Below are 12,644 nucleotides of genomic sequence, written 5' to 3'. Positions count from 1 at the left end.
GATACATAAAAAAAAATAATTCACCATGACCAAGTGGGATTCATAACAGGGATGCAAGAATGGTTCAACATAAGAAAAACAATCAATGTCATTCATCACATTAACAAAGCAAAGAACCAGAACCACATGATCCTATCAATTGATGCAGAAAAGGCCTTTGACAACCACTTGTATAGACGTACATTCATCAGGCCCTGTGGTGGTTAATATTGTGTGCCAATCTGGCCATGATCCTGTTGTTGTTGTTACGTGCCGTCGAGTCACCTGTGACTCATAGCGACCCTATGCACAACAGCCCTAAACTCTGCTCTATCCTGCCAACCTCACTGCCTCCTACACACCCACCCCTATTACCCCAGTCACTGAATCAATGCATCTCATCTCAGAGGGTCTTCCCTCTCCTGCGCTGTCCCTCCACCCTCCCCAGCATGACATCTTTTTCCAAAGACTGGTCCCTCCTTGCAATACATCCAAAGTATGTCAGACAAAGCTTTAGAATCCTTGCCTCCAAGGAGCAGCCTGGTTTAACCTTCTCTGGGATGAATTGTATTGAAAAGAGGAGTAGCATCCACTTCTGTAATAGCTTACCTCCAGAAACCCTATGAACCTGGAGAGAGGATGAGAGACACACAAGTGTTCGAGACTTTCGTTCATAGGGTTGCTATGAGTCACCTACGACTCTACGGCACTTAACAACAATAACTTGACCATAGAGAGAGATCAGTTGGCCTAGTGGACAGAAAGTGATGCTACCAAGCCAAAGGTGGGTGACTTTTAATCCCTGGCCCTCAGGCCTGTTTTTCATTGTTTTTGTTCAAACATTCTTCTAGGTTGTATAGTTCTGGTGTGTCCACTTGCCGTACAGAGGTAACTTGTGTTCGCTTTGAAGCTGAACGCTGTGACACTGATGTGTCAAATGCGTTAATGGTTACCCATGGTGGACAGTGTTTTGGTGGAACTCCCTGATTAAAACAAGCTGGGAAGCAGGAGTGGCATCCACTTCTGCAATACCTTGCCTCTGGAAACCCTATGAACCTGGAGAAAGGATGAAAGTCACACAAATGTTGAGGAGGACTTTGGTTCATAGGGTCGCTACGAGTCACTTACGACTTGACAGCACTTAACAACAACACAGCAACAACAACAGGACAAACCTGTTCTTTTTCTTAGCAGTCCAGGGTATATTCAATACTATTCTCCAACACCACAGCTCAAAGGAATCAATTCTCCTTCTATCCTCCTTAGTTATGTTCTAGCTCTCTGATTGCAAAGACCATGGCCTGTATCAGGAACACCTTGGACTGACACCATTGCTCTTCAGTTCTTTGGAGAGGTCCCTAACAGCAGACTTCCCTGGCTGCTGGTGCCAGGAGTATTGACTGTGGAGCCAAGCAAACTAAAGCTGTAAACAAGCTCAATCTCTTCACCATCCATCCTGATGCTGCAAGTTGGCCCAGTGGTGAGAATTTTTGTCTTCTTGATATTGAGCCTCAATTCATATTGAAGGCTGCAGTCCTTGACCTTCTGCTGCAAGCGCTTCAGGTCCTCCTCAGTTTCAGCAAGCAGGGGTGTGTCATCTGGAATAGAATAGAATAGAATAGAATAGAATAATAATAGAATGTGTACTGTCAAGTCAAAAGCAAACCATAGCTAATCCTCTGGCAGGTTTTTAGAGGAGATTATTAAGATCATTAAGGGAGGAGATTGCCCATCCTCCTGCAGAGCATATGGTAGTAGCCTTGAACCACATGCCTGCGGGATTGCAATGCTGCTTCTTGCCACTAGGCCACCAGAGATACATAATAAATAGAATAATGATTAATACAAGAATAGAATAGAATTAGAATAGAATAGAATAGAATAGAATAGAATAGAATAGAATAGAATAGAATAGAATAGAATATATTACAATAATATATGTTGTTGTTATGTGCCATCGAGTCATCTGTGACTCATAGAGACGCTATGTACAACAGCCCTAAAGCCTGCTCTATCCTGTGCCAATTTTGTTGTCTCTGACCAAGCTACCCGTATTACCCTAGTCATTGAATCAATCCATTTCATCAAGGGTCTTTCTCTCCTGCACTGTCTCTTTACCCACCCAAGCATGGTATCCTTCTGTAAGGACTGGTCTCTCCTTGCAACATGTCCAAAGTGTGCCAGACAAAGCTTCAGAATCCTTGCCTCCAAGGAGAAGCCTGGTTTCACCCTATACAAAATGAACCTTTTTGTTCTCTTAGCAGTCCATGGTATACTCAATACTCTTCTCTAGCGCCACAGTTCAAAGGCATCAATTCTCCTTCTATCATCCCTAGCTATTGTCCAGCTCTGATGCATAGCAAGTAATTGCAAAAACAATGGCCTGTATCAGGTGCACCTTAGTCTCCAGACTGACATCGTTGCTCTTCAGTACTTTGAAGAGGTCTCTGAAAGCAGACTTTCCCAATACAATTCATATTTTCATTTCCTGGCTGTGGTTCCAAGAGTGTTGATTGAGGAGCCAAGCAAATTAAAGCTGTTAACAATCTCAGTCTCTTCACAATCTATCATGATGCTGCCAGTTGGCCCAGTGTAAGAATCTTTTTTCCTTGATATTGAGCTTTAATATAAAATATAATATAATATGTGTCGTAAATTCCAACCTCTGTGATATTAATGAGGCAAGATTGGAGACAGTTCTAGATAGAGAGATATCAGCCTCCACTGATGTAGGAGAGAGATTACCAGCGCTAGGAGAAAGCTGTCTAACAGGCTCTGGGGTTAGATTCTTGTCTCAGCTCCTGCAGCCCCAGTGTTCCTGGTGCCTCAGAGATCTTCATGTGGCATCTGTCTTCTTTGTTTGGCTTCCTTCTGTGTCAGGGTGTGTGACCTGCACTGAATATCTATATGGACTCTCTGACAAAGTGAGAGCTTTTTGTCCAATCCTGAATCTGACTCATGACCTACTAAGACCTTGAAGCCTTAGCCTGCTAGTCATTATCCAAGGTCATTACCTTGGATTTGTCAGTCTCTGAATGAAGCCTGAAATATGAACTGTTTCTTGGCCTCTGCCTGCCTTGGATCCTACAGCTTCTGAAGTCAGCAGTCCTCAATCCTGCCTGACGATGACTCCCCACACATTTCTCTCTTGAGGTCTAACCAACCAGTTAAATCTACTTGGATGGTCAGTCAGTAAATGGTAATGTTTGGATGAAGTCTTGTTCTATTTGAGCTCAGGCTTGAGCTTTCTTCCCTGTGCTTAGCCACTCAAGAAAGATGTTATCAATTAATTGTACCACCACCACTTCCCAAAACGTGTTGGAACTGAAACCTGTCTCTGTGAATGTAATCTCAGTTTGAGAATAGAGTTTTCTTTGTTGTGTGAATAAGGTCCTATTGTGTAGGGTAAATCCTCAAGCCAATCACTCCTGAGTTCTAAAGAGATCACATTAGATGTAGAAGGAAGCATAAACAGAAAATATAGACATCATGTGAAGATCACTGAGGCAACAAGGAACCCTGGGGCTGCGGGAGCTGAAACAAAAACCTAACCCCAGAGCCAAAAGACAGACAGCTTTCTCTTAGGACTGGTGTCTGAAGTCAAGCTTCCAGTCTCCTATAAAATGTGAGAAAATATAATTTCTGTTCTTCAAAGCCAAACAAGAAAATAAAATAAATTGACCATGTAGCTATGTTTGTTTCTTGACTCTCAAGTCTATCTTCTTGATCTATGTCCCAGTACCATACAGCCTTGAAAACGGTATTAGAAGGAAGGTTTGCAATCAAGAAATAGGAGTATTCTGACTTTGTTCTTTTCAGGAATATTTTGGGGAATTCAAGCTGTTGCCTTTTCTCTCACCAGCTCAAATCATAAAATACCATAACCCATGAGAGCTCATTAAAACATAAAATGCTCTTCAATACTATTTACTTTGGGTTCAGTATCATAGGTAATCTAGAGATGATTCAATAGCATTTGCATTATGTTAAGTATTATAAGTAATTTGTTGTTGTTGATTGCCTTCGAGTTGAGCACAATTCATAGTGACCCTATGAACAAAAATGCCTGCAGCCCCCTTCCAACTATCGACATTTATCAAAGTTCATAGAGTTTTCAGAGGCATGTTATTTAAGAAGTGGATGCCACTCCTGCTTCCAAACCTGTCATAGTATGTATTGTTTTTATGTGCCATTGAGTCACCTGTGGTGTATATCAACCCTATGTACAGCAACTCTGAACCCTTCCCTGTCCTGAGCCAGTCTCACTAATTCCAACACACCAATCCCCATCTCCCCAGTTACTGTATCAATCCATCTCATCTGGGGTCTCCCTCTCTTGTGCTGTCCGTCCACCCTTCTGAGCATGCTGTTCTTCTCCAAGGATCAATAAGTAATCTAGAGATGACTTTTATACTTTGGGCATGTTGTCAGAGGGGCTTACCCCCAGAGAAGGATATCATATTTTGAAGGTCAGAGGCAGAGAGAAAGACCCTCAATAAGATGAATTGACATGACTGTGGCAATGGGTGAGGTGTGTCAGAGATGGTGAGGTTGGCTCAGAATAGGACAAGGTTAAAAATTGTTGTTCAAAGGGTTACGATGAGTCATAGTTGACTCGATGGAACATGACAATAACAGAGATGATTTAAAATAAATGGGAGGATATGAAAATATTACATTCTCTAGGGACGAGCATCCACAGGTTGTGGTGTCTGTGTGAGTCCTGGGGGCGATGCCATGAATAACTACTGTATTCTGTGAGTGTGTCCTTGTGAAGCAAATTGCATTTTAATATTGGTGATTCATACCCACCCAGCAGTATTGAAGAGGAATACCTGCCAATCTACTTCCATAATGATTACAGCCAAGACAGCCCAATGGCACAATTCTCTAGTTCTATGCTTCTACTCAGTAACACATGGGGTTGTCATGATTTAGAAACGATTTTGCAATCAATTCAATAGCTACAGATCACACACACACACACACACACAAAATGCCATCCAGGGGATTCTGACTCATAGATCCAAAGGAGAAGATGCTGAGTATAGGTATACAGAGAGAAAATCTGAGTAATGTGAACAGGTAGGTATGCACTTGACTGAAAAGTTGATGGTTCAGATCCACCCAGAGACACCTCAAATGAAAGTCGTAATGATGATCTACTGCAAGACTAGTCATTGAGAACCCCCTGGAATGCAGTTCTACTCTAGTGCACATACAGCTGCCGTGAATTGTGATATGTGCTGCCAACAACTGCTCCTCAGGAGAAAGATGGGCACTTAACTCCCATGCAATTTACTGCTTCTGAAACCCCGCTGGAGGTTCAGCTCCGAGTCTACAGCACCTATGATACACAACGTGTGTGTGTGTGTGTGTGTACATATATGTTGTTGTTGTTGTTGTTGTGTACCATAGAGTCGGAACTGATCTGTAGCTGGTGAGGAGATCGCCAGTCTTTCTCCCGTGGAGCAGTTGGTGGCCTCAAACCACGTGCCTTCAGAATTGCAGTGCAGCATTTTGCCACTAGACTATCAGAGCTACACACACATACACACACATCCCATTCTTCTCCTGTAGAGCAGTTAGTGGATTTGAACCATGTGCCTTTGGGATTGCAGTGGAATTTCTTACCACTTGGAAACCAAAGCCTGTATGCATGAATATATTTTTTTTTCAGATGCTGTGAAATTATTTTCTTCAGTTATCTTTAATTTCTTTTTAACATTTTCCAGATAAATTATAATTTCTGTGTTCATTTGAAGATCCTGTTCCCTTTTTTCTGCAATATTCTTTTCTTTTTAATTTCCTGTTGCACATTTTCTTCTCCCAATGCTCCACCTCCTCCAGCCCACCTCGCAATGCTCCTCTTGTTCTAGGTGGTGGTTGTTGTACATCTAATGCCTAGTCATACATTCCTTCCTGACAGTTCTTCCCCTCTGTTCTATGCAATGTTCATTATCTATTCACTCTTTTCCCAGTCTCTTCCCAACACCCCCCCCCCATCTCAGTCCTATTTTATGATAGTGGTGTTTTGCAGTATTTGTCCTTTTGGGTTTTATTAAAAAATTTTTTCTTTTAATTGTGATTTTAATGAAAGTTTACAGAGAAGTTAGATTTCATTCATTCCTTGTTGCACATTTTACCCCCTCCCTTCTTTCCTTCTTCCTTAGTTCATTTTTTTGAAAAAACATTCATTCGTTGTTGGAGAGTTACCTACCTGCCTCCCTACCTCCGCAGTCCTCTTTGCAATGATACCTCTTATTCTGGGCTGTTGTCGTATGCGTAACGCCTAACCATATATCCCTTTAAGACAGTTCTTTCTTTCATATGTTGCAATGCAATGGTCATTATCTCTCCACTCTTATCCTATTCTCCTTCCAACAACCCATGTCAGACCTGCTTTATAACAGTGGTGCTGTGCAGTATTTGTCCTTTTGTCATTGAGATATTTCATTCAGCATAATGTCCTCCAGGCTTTCCATGTTTTAAAAGTTCATTGGTGGTTTGTTTGTTTTTTTTCTTTTTGAGAAAAGCCAGCATAAAGCACTTTTATTGCAATAATAAAACTTGAAACTCCTATGTGGTGCAGATGGGGGGAGGGGAAGAGCGCCAATTTCTCTCACTAAATCACTACACAGGACAGCAGAGGGGCGGAAGAGGGGGAGGGAAGCCAGGAAACTGAGGTCAGCAGCGGGAGATGCTGAAGCTGTGATGACCAGCATCATTTTCTGAAGAGACGACTCAAGGATTTGTCTTGATGGCTGGGCTTTCATTGGGTGGTTACGTGTCTACAAACAGCACCTTCAATTTAAGCTTTCAATTAAAGTTCTGAAAATTTAGGAAGTGGTTGAGCTTTGATAGTTTTGAGTTTACAAAAGTCCTGAAAATCCATTAGAAAAAAACACAGGATGGCAACAACAACAACAAAAATAAATTAAAATTAAAATTATATAAGCCAGGCCACAAAGGCAGCTTCCGAGGCCCCTGCTCGCCCGGGCACAGATCCCCGTAGTGTCCGACACAGCAGTGAAAGCAATCTGCTTGAGAAAGACGGAGGGTCTGAGGAGAGGTAGCGGGTGGGACCAGCTCGGGGAGGCGAAGGCTCTGAAGGCCCTGCCCTTCGCCCTTCAGTTCTGGGAGGGCTTATAATTCAACCCTCTGACATCTCCTCAACGTGGAGAACAGTTCAGCCCTCAACAGCGCCACACATCTGCTACAGATGGCAGCGCAGCAGCAGCAAGAATGTTTAATATATAATAAAAATTTCATCCAAAAAATACAATAAAATAGTTTCTTGCGCCCCTCCCCCCAAACCCTCCCCATCCCACTGAGTCCTATTCCAAAGTGAACCCACTGTTTGTGCTGTTAACACCGAATCATATGCTTAACTGGAACCTAGACCCAAAAGACTGAAACTAAATCTTCACCCCAAAACCAAAACAAAAAATAAATTTAATAATCTGAGGTTGATGGCATATCGTTTAAGTCAACATACATATATGAGGAGAGAGAGGAAGAGGAAACGGAGGTGTCAGAAGCAAAGCTAAGAGACAGAACACACTCAGCTGGAGCAGATGTTTATGGAGTGGAGTCACTGCACGTGTTGGAGGCGCCAGATCCGGGAACGAGGAGCTAAGGGAGGAGGCCATGCCCGTCATTCCAGTTCTAGAAGCTCCAAGTCGAAGACGGGAATGGCGTTTGGCGGGATGATGCCTGGGTGCCCAGTGGCCCCGGAGGCGTAGTCTGGGGAGATGGTCAGTTTGGCTGTCTGACCCACACTCATCTGGGCCATGCCTTCTTCCCAGCCTCGGATCACCTCCTGCTTGCTAGCATACACTTAAAGGGCTTGTTTCTGTAGCGTGAGAAATCAGATTTCTTTCCATCTTCGAGCATCGCCCGTGTAGTGCACCAAGCAGGTCTGGCCTCGCTTCAGGAAGGTGCGCGGGTCTCTGGGGCTGATGCTCCCCACCTGCACTCCCATGGCAGCGGTGGCAAAGGACACTGCGGGGCGAGGGGCGGCGTGGACCAAGAACCGCCCCCTACCCTACCTCGTCCCTCGTCCCTCGGCGCCAGTGCATTGTTTTCAGTGCTGCATAATATTCCATTGTGCAAATGTACCACAACTTCTCTATCCAGTCATTTGCTGATGGGCACTTGGGTTGTTTCCATCTCTCTACTATTGTGAACAACACAGAAACAAAATGGGTATGTGTCATAATCCCCTTCTTATTCCAACAGTGATTGACCATTGGGTTTTTTTAACCCATACTTGAACCAGTGGTTAATTAATTATTATATTTTCATGAAATATAATTAGTGATTTTAATGAAAGTTTACAGAAACGTTGGATTTTTCATTCATTCACAGTGGTAAATTTTCTTCTCTACTTCCTCAGTGCACTTTAAAAAATAAATTCATGAGAAAACACCTCCTCATTCAATGAGCCAGTTACCTCTTGGTGCATTCTTCAAGTGTGGCAAAGAAGGTCCTTGGACTAACTGCTGCCCTGACTCTCACCCTCCAACATGGCCTTGTCCTATCTCTAGGACACCACTGCCCTTTGGCACCTAGCTGCAGTAGGTTAGCTAGCCCCTGTACCAAACCCAGTCCCCATCCCAGCTGACATCTTAGGCCTGGCTGCTGAAGATTGAAGATACCCAGGTTCGACGACCCCCATTACCATTGCAGAGGCCAGGGTAACCCTTCAAATAGCAGGCCTCAATCAGATGAGATCTGGGGAGAACATGAAGTTGGCTATCTTCTGTTAAGAAGAACCTTGCAGTGAATCCAGGTCGCAAAGAGGTGAAAAGCTACAGTTACTTCACCAGTCCATGGGATATTCAGTACTCTTCTCCAGCACCACAGTTCAAAGGCATCAATTCTTCTGTCATCCTTATTCATTGTCTAGCTCTCAGCAGCATAAGTCACTGAAAAGAACATTGCCTGAATGCATATGGAGCAAATAAAAATACTGTGCATATGGAGCAAATAAAAATACTGTGGTATGGATAAAGTGAAAAAAAAAATTCCTTCATTGTTGCATAATCTTCTCCCTCCCTCAACCTCTCCCCCAGTCCACTTTCCTCTTATTCTGGACTGTTGTCATACAATTAATGCCTAATCATATATTCATTCCTTTTAAGCAGATCTTTCCCTCATCTGTTCCAATGCAGGGTTCATTATCCCCTCTTTTCTTAGTTTCTCCCTAACCCCCATGTCAGTCCTGTTTTATAGCAGCGATGTTATGCAGTATTTGTCCTTTGGTGATTGGGATATTTCACTCAGTATAATGTCCTCCAGGGTCACTAATGTTGGGTAATATTTTATTAGTTACTTGTTTTTCAGTGCTACCATAGTTTTCCTATCCATTCATTTGTTGATGGGCACTTGGGTTGCTTCCATCTTTTTGCCAGTCTAAATCATGCATCAATAAACATGGATGTGCCTATATCTGTTTGGGTGGCAGCTCTCATTTCTTTAAGGTATATTCCTAGTAGTGCAACTGCTGGATCAAATTGGTATCTCTATTTCCAACTTTTTGAGAGACTGCCAAACCATCTTCCATAGTGGTTGCACCATTTCACACTCCCACCGGAAGTGAATAAGGGTTTCAATCTTTCCACAACTTTACCAGTATTTATTGTTTGCTGCTCTTTTGAACTTTGCTATTGTTACTGGGGTGAGATGATATCACATAGCTGGTTTTAGGTTATTTAATATTGATATCAAGAATAAAATAACACTGTTAACCCTCCTTGAGTAATTGGTGGGAAATAGAACTAACTGTGCTTTCCCTCCAGTAATTCCTTCTAGTTTCTCTTGATAGAATTTTAACTTTCCTTCGTGTTCTTTAGGGAGCTCTGATGGCATAATCTGTAGGGAGTTGCACTTCTAGCCCAAAGGTGATGCCTCTCTGGGAGCTCAAATCCTCCAGCAACAACACAGGAGAAAGATGGATGATTTCTGTGATTTACAGCCAGAGAAACCCAATAAAGGGTCAGCTATGAGCTAGTATCAACTCGACAGCAATGAGTTTGAATTTTATTATTGCCTTCCTCCCCAGTATGTGGAGCCTCAGTGAGGTCACCAGAGCCTGTTGGCATAGTGTGCAGGATGTCAGGCTGCTAATTGTGAAGCTGGGGGTTTGAGCCCACCTGGTACTTTGAGAGAGGAAGATAGGCAGTTTCATGAGCACAATTAAGTGTTCTGTGATTCCCATTCTTTTCATTGTTATCCATAATTTATTATCATTCACACAGCTGAATGAATTTGTATAGTCAGAAAATGCAAGTAAGCATGTTTCTGGCACTCTCTGCTTTTAGCCAAGAGCCATCCGACATGAGCAATGGTATTCCTCGTGCCATGGCCTGGCCTCTTCTGAAGCCTGCTTGAATTTCTGACAATTCCTGGTTAATGCACTGTTCCAGCCAATTTTGAATAATCTTCAGCAAAACTTACTTACAAAAGACTTTATACTTTTCTCTGTCTGTGAAGAACTCAATTCCTCACAGTCTTATTTGTGCTTATGTAATCAACACTTCTGTATGTAAGTGAGCCCCATCACTGCCACTGCCCCTCCCACCTTGGAGACATCTTCTACTCTGCAGGGACAATGACTTCCTCCAATTTCCCCTTCCCCAAGAATTACACTCGGTGGGTAACCCTTGGCCAACGACTACAAAGTTCCAGATGTATCCAAACAAGGCTTGGTCCCCTTGTCTCAGTTAGGGACAATTCTGAGGGGCCATCCCAGATCCACAGCGCTTCATGGTGCTGTCTGGGGCCTCCTTAGTGCAATACTATGCCTGTGTTCAATCCTCTGCCACTCACTTCCCAATAGGTGTGTCTCCTGAAAGTCAAATTAAAAACCAGTTGCACATTAATGTCACATGGTATTCCCAGTAGATGATAACATAAAGGCAAGAGTCTAGATATATTTGTTATTCTATTTTGTTTAAATTCTAGTCTTCTGAATTAAAAATAAAAAGTGATAACAAACAATAACAACAACAAAAACAACCAATTACCTCCAGTTAACTCCAACTCATGAAAATCTCATGTGTGTAAACTGGGAGCCACAGGGTTTCCAGTGACTAATTCCTAGCTATTTGTCTACCTAAATGCAGGCAATTTGAATCCTGTGGGAGAAAGATGGGCAATCGCCTTTCATGCAATTAACCGCCTTGGAAAACCCATTGGAGGGTCAGCTCTGAGTCATTTCAGAACTTATGGTACATAATAACATCAATCTACTTATCTATTTATTTCTCTATATTTTTTTCTTTATTTTGGAGCTCTGATGCTCTTTTTACCTAGTGGTGAAAAGTTGTGCCAAAAGTGCAAAGGCAGGCAGTTCAAATCCATCACCTGTCCATGTGAGAAAGATGAGCAACTCTTCCCATGCAATTTACAACCTCTCAAAATCATCTACAGGTTGGTTACAGCTTGATAGCACATCAAGTAACAGCAACATCAATTAATTTTAGAACTAGATTGCTAGGATTTTCTTTGGAGATGCCTCTATATTAATTCCAATCTCCAGTCTTTCCATTACCAGCTGAGGTTTTAATTCTTTGTGCCACTAACCGGTCCTGAGGAATCATTCTAACCTGCTGAGTGTAACTCTCCATTCAGAGTCCATTCCTAAGAAGCCCAATAAGGCACAGTGTGTTATAAAGTCATGTGTCATTTAAACAGCACCCTGGGGACTGCTGGTTGTCCAGGATGGTCAGCCAGCATCTGATCCAAAGCCATGTTCCATAGGAAGTTACTACTACAATGGCTTCAACGTGTTCTTTGAGAATCACCAGCGACTTCGTTATCATGATGAATATTGTTGTTGTTGTTGTTTTGTTGTTGGTTGGAAATGACCCATAGCTGACCCTCCTGTGGATTTTCAGAGGCAGTAAATTACATAGGAGGAGATGGTCCATTCTTGTCCCACGGGGCATCTGGTAGATCAAACCACATGCTTTTGTGATGGCAGGGCAGCTTCTTACCAATAAGCCACCAGGGCGCCCTTGATGAATATTAGAAATGGATTTTCAGGCGAGCTCTGGTGGCCTAGTGGCAAGAAGCTGCACTGCAATCTCAGAGGTACATGGTTCGAATCCACCAGGTGCTCTGCTGGAGAAGGAGGAATAATCTCCTCCTGTACCAGTCAGATCTGATTTGACGGTACACACACACACACACACACACACACACACACACACACAGTGAAATAAAATAAAAAAAGAAATAGATTTTCATTTAGTACATTTAGTTGGGGGATTAGTGTGGGACAATGTCGGAATCCTCAGCTTCCACTGGGGAGACTTTGATTCTCAGTCAATGGACCTCACATGCTTGTTGCTGTGATGCTGAACACATTTCAGCAGAGCTTATAGGCTAACACAGAGGAAAAGAAAAAAGGCCTAAGTGATCTGCTTCTGAAAAGGGTTCATCCACCGCCAGTCATGGAGATGGCCAGGGACCAGACCTCAGTGCACCCGGGGTTCTTGAGTTGACCCAACTGGTAGAGATCAGCATAACCTTTAATTAGTACCTTATTTATTAGCATAATGGATGCAGCCAAAATATGACTTTGATTTCATACCACCTGAATTTCAGAATCATCTCAGGAACAGGTTTGAGGCCTTGAACACTAATGAGCGAAGACC

General features: G+C 42.8%; 1 pseudogene; it reads right to left on the bottom strand.

Moving 5' to 3' along the window:
- Window positions 1-7,636: 7,636 nt before the first annotated feature.
- LOC102843223 lies at window positions 7,637-8,004 on the bottom strand (annotated as a pseudogene).
- Between the last annotated feature and the right edge of the window lie 4,640 nt (window positions 8,005-12,644).

This window comes from Elephantulus edwardii, unplaced genomic scaffold (assembly GCF_000299155.1).
Source record: "Elephantulus edwardii isolate Elephantulus edwardi_28Jun2011 unplaced genomic scaffold, EleEdw1.0 scaffold00266, whole genome shotgun sequence".
Classification (NCBI taxonomy): Eukaryota; Metazoa; Chordata; class Mammalia; order Macroscelidea; family Macroscelididae; genus Elephantulus; species Elephantulus edwardii.
The sequence above is the reverse complement of the archived record's forward strand: the minus strand, read 5'-3'. Positions and strand labels throughout refer to the sequence as shown.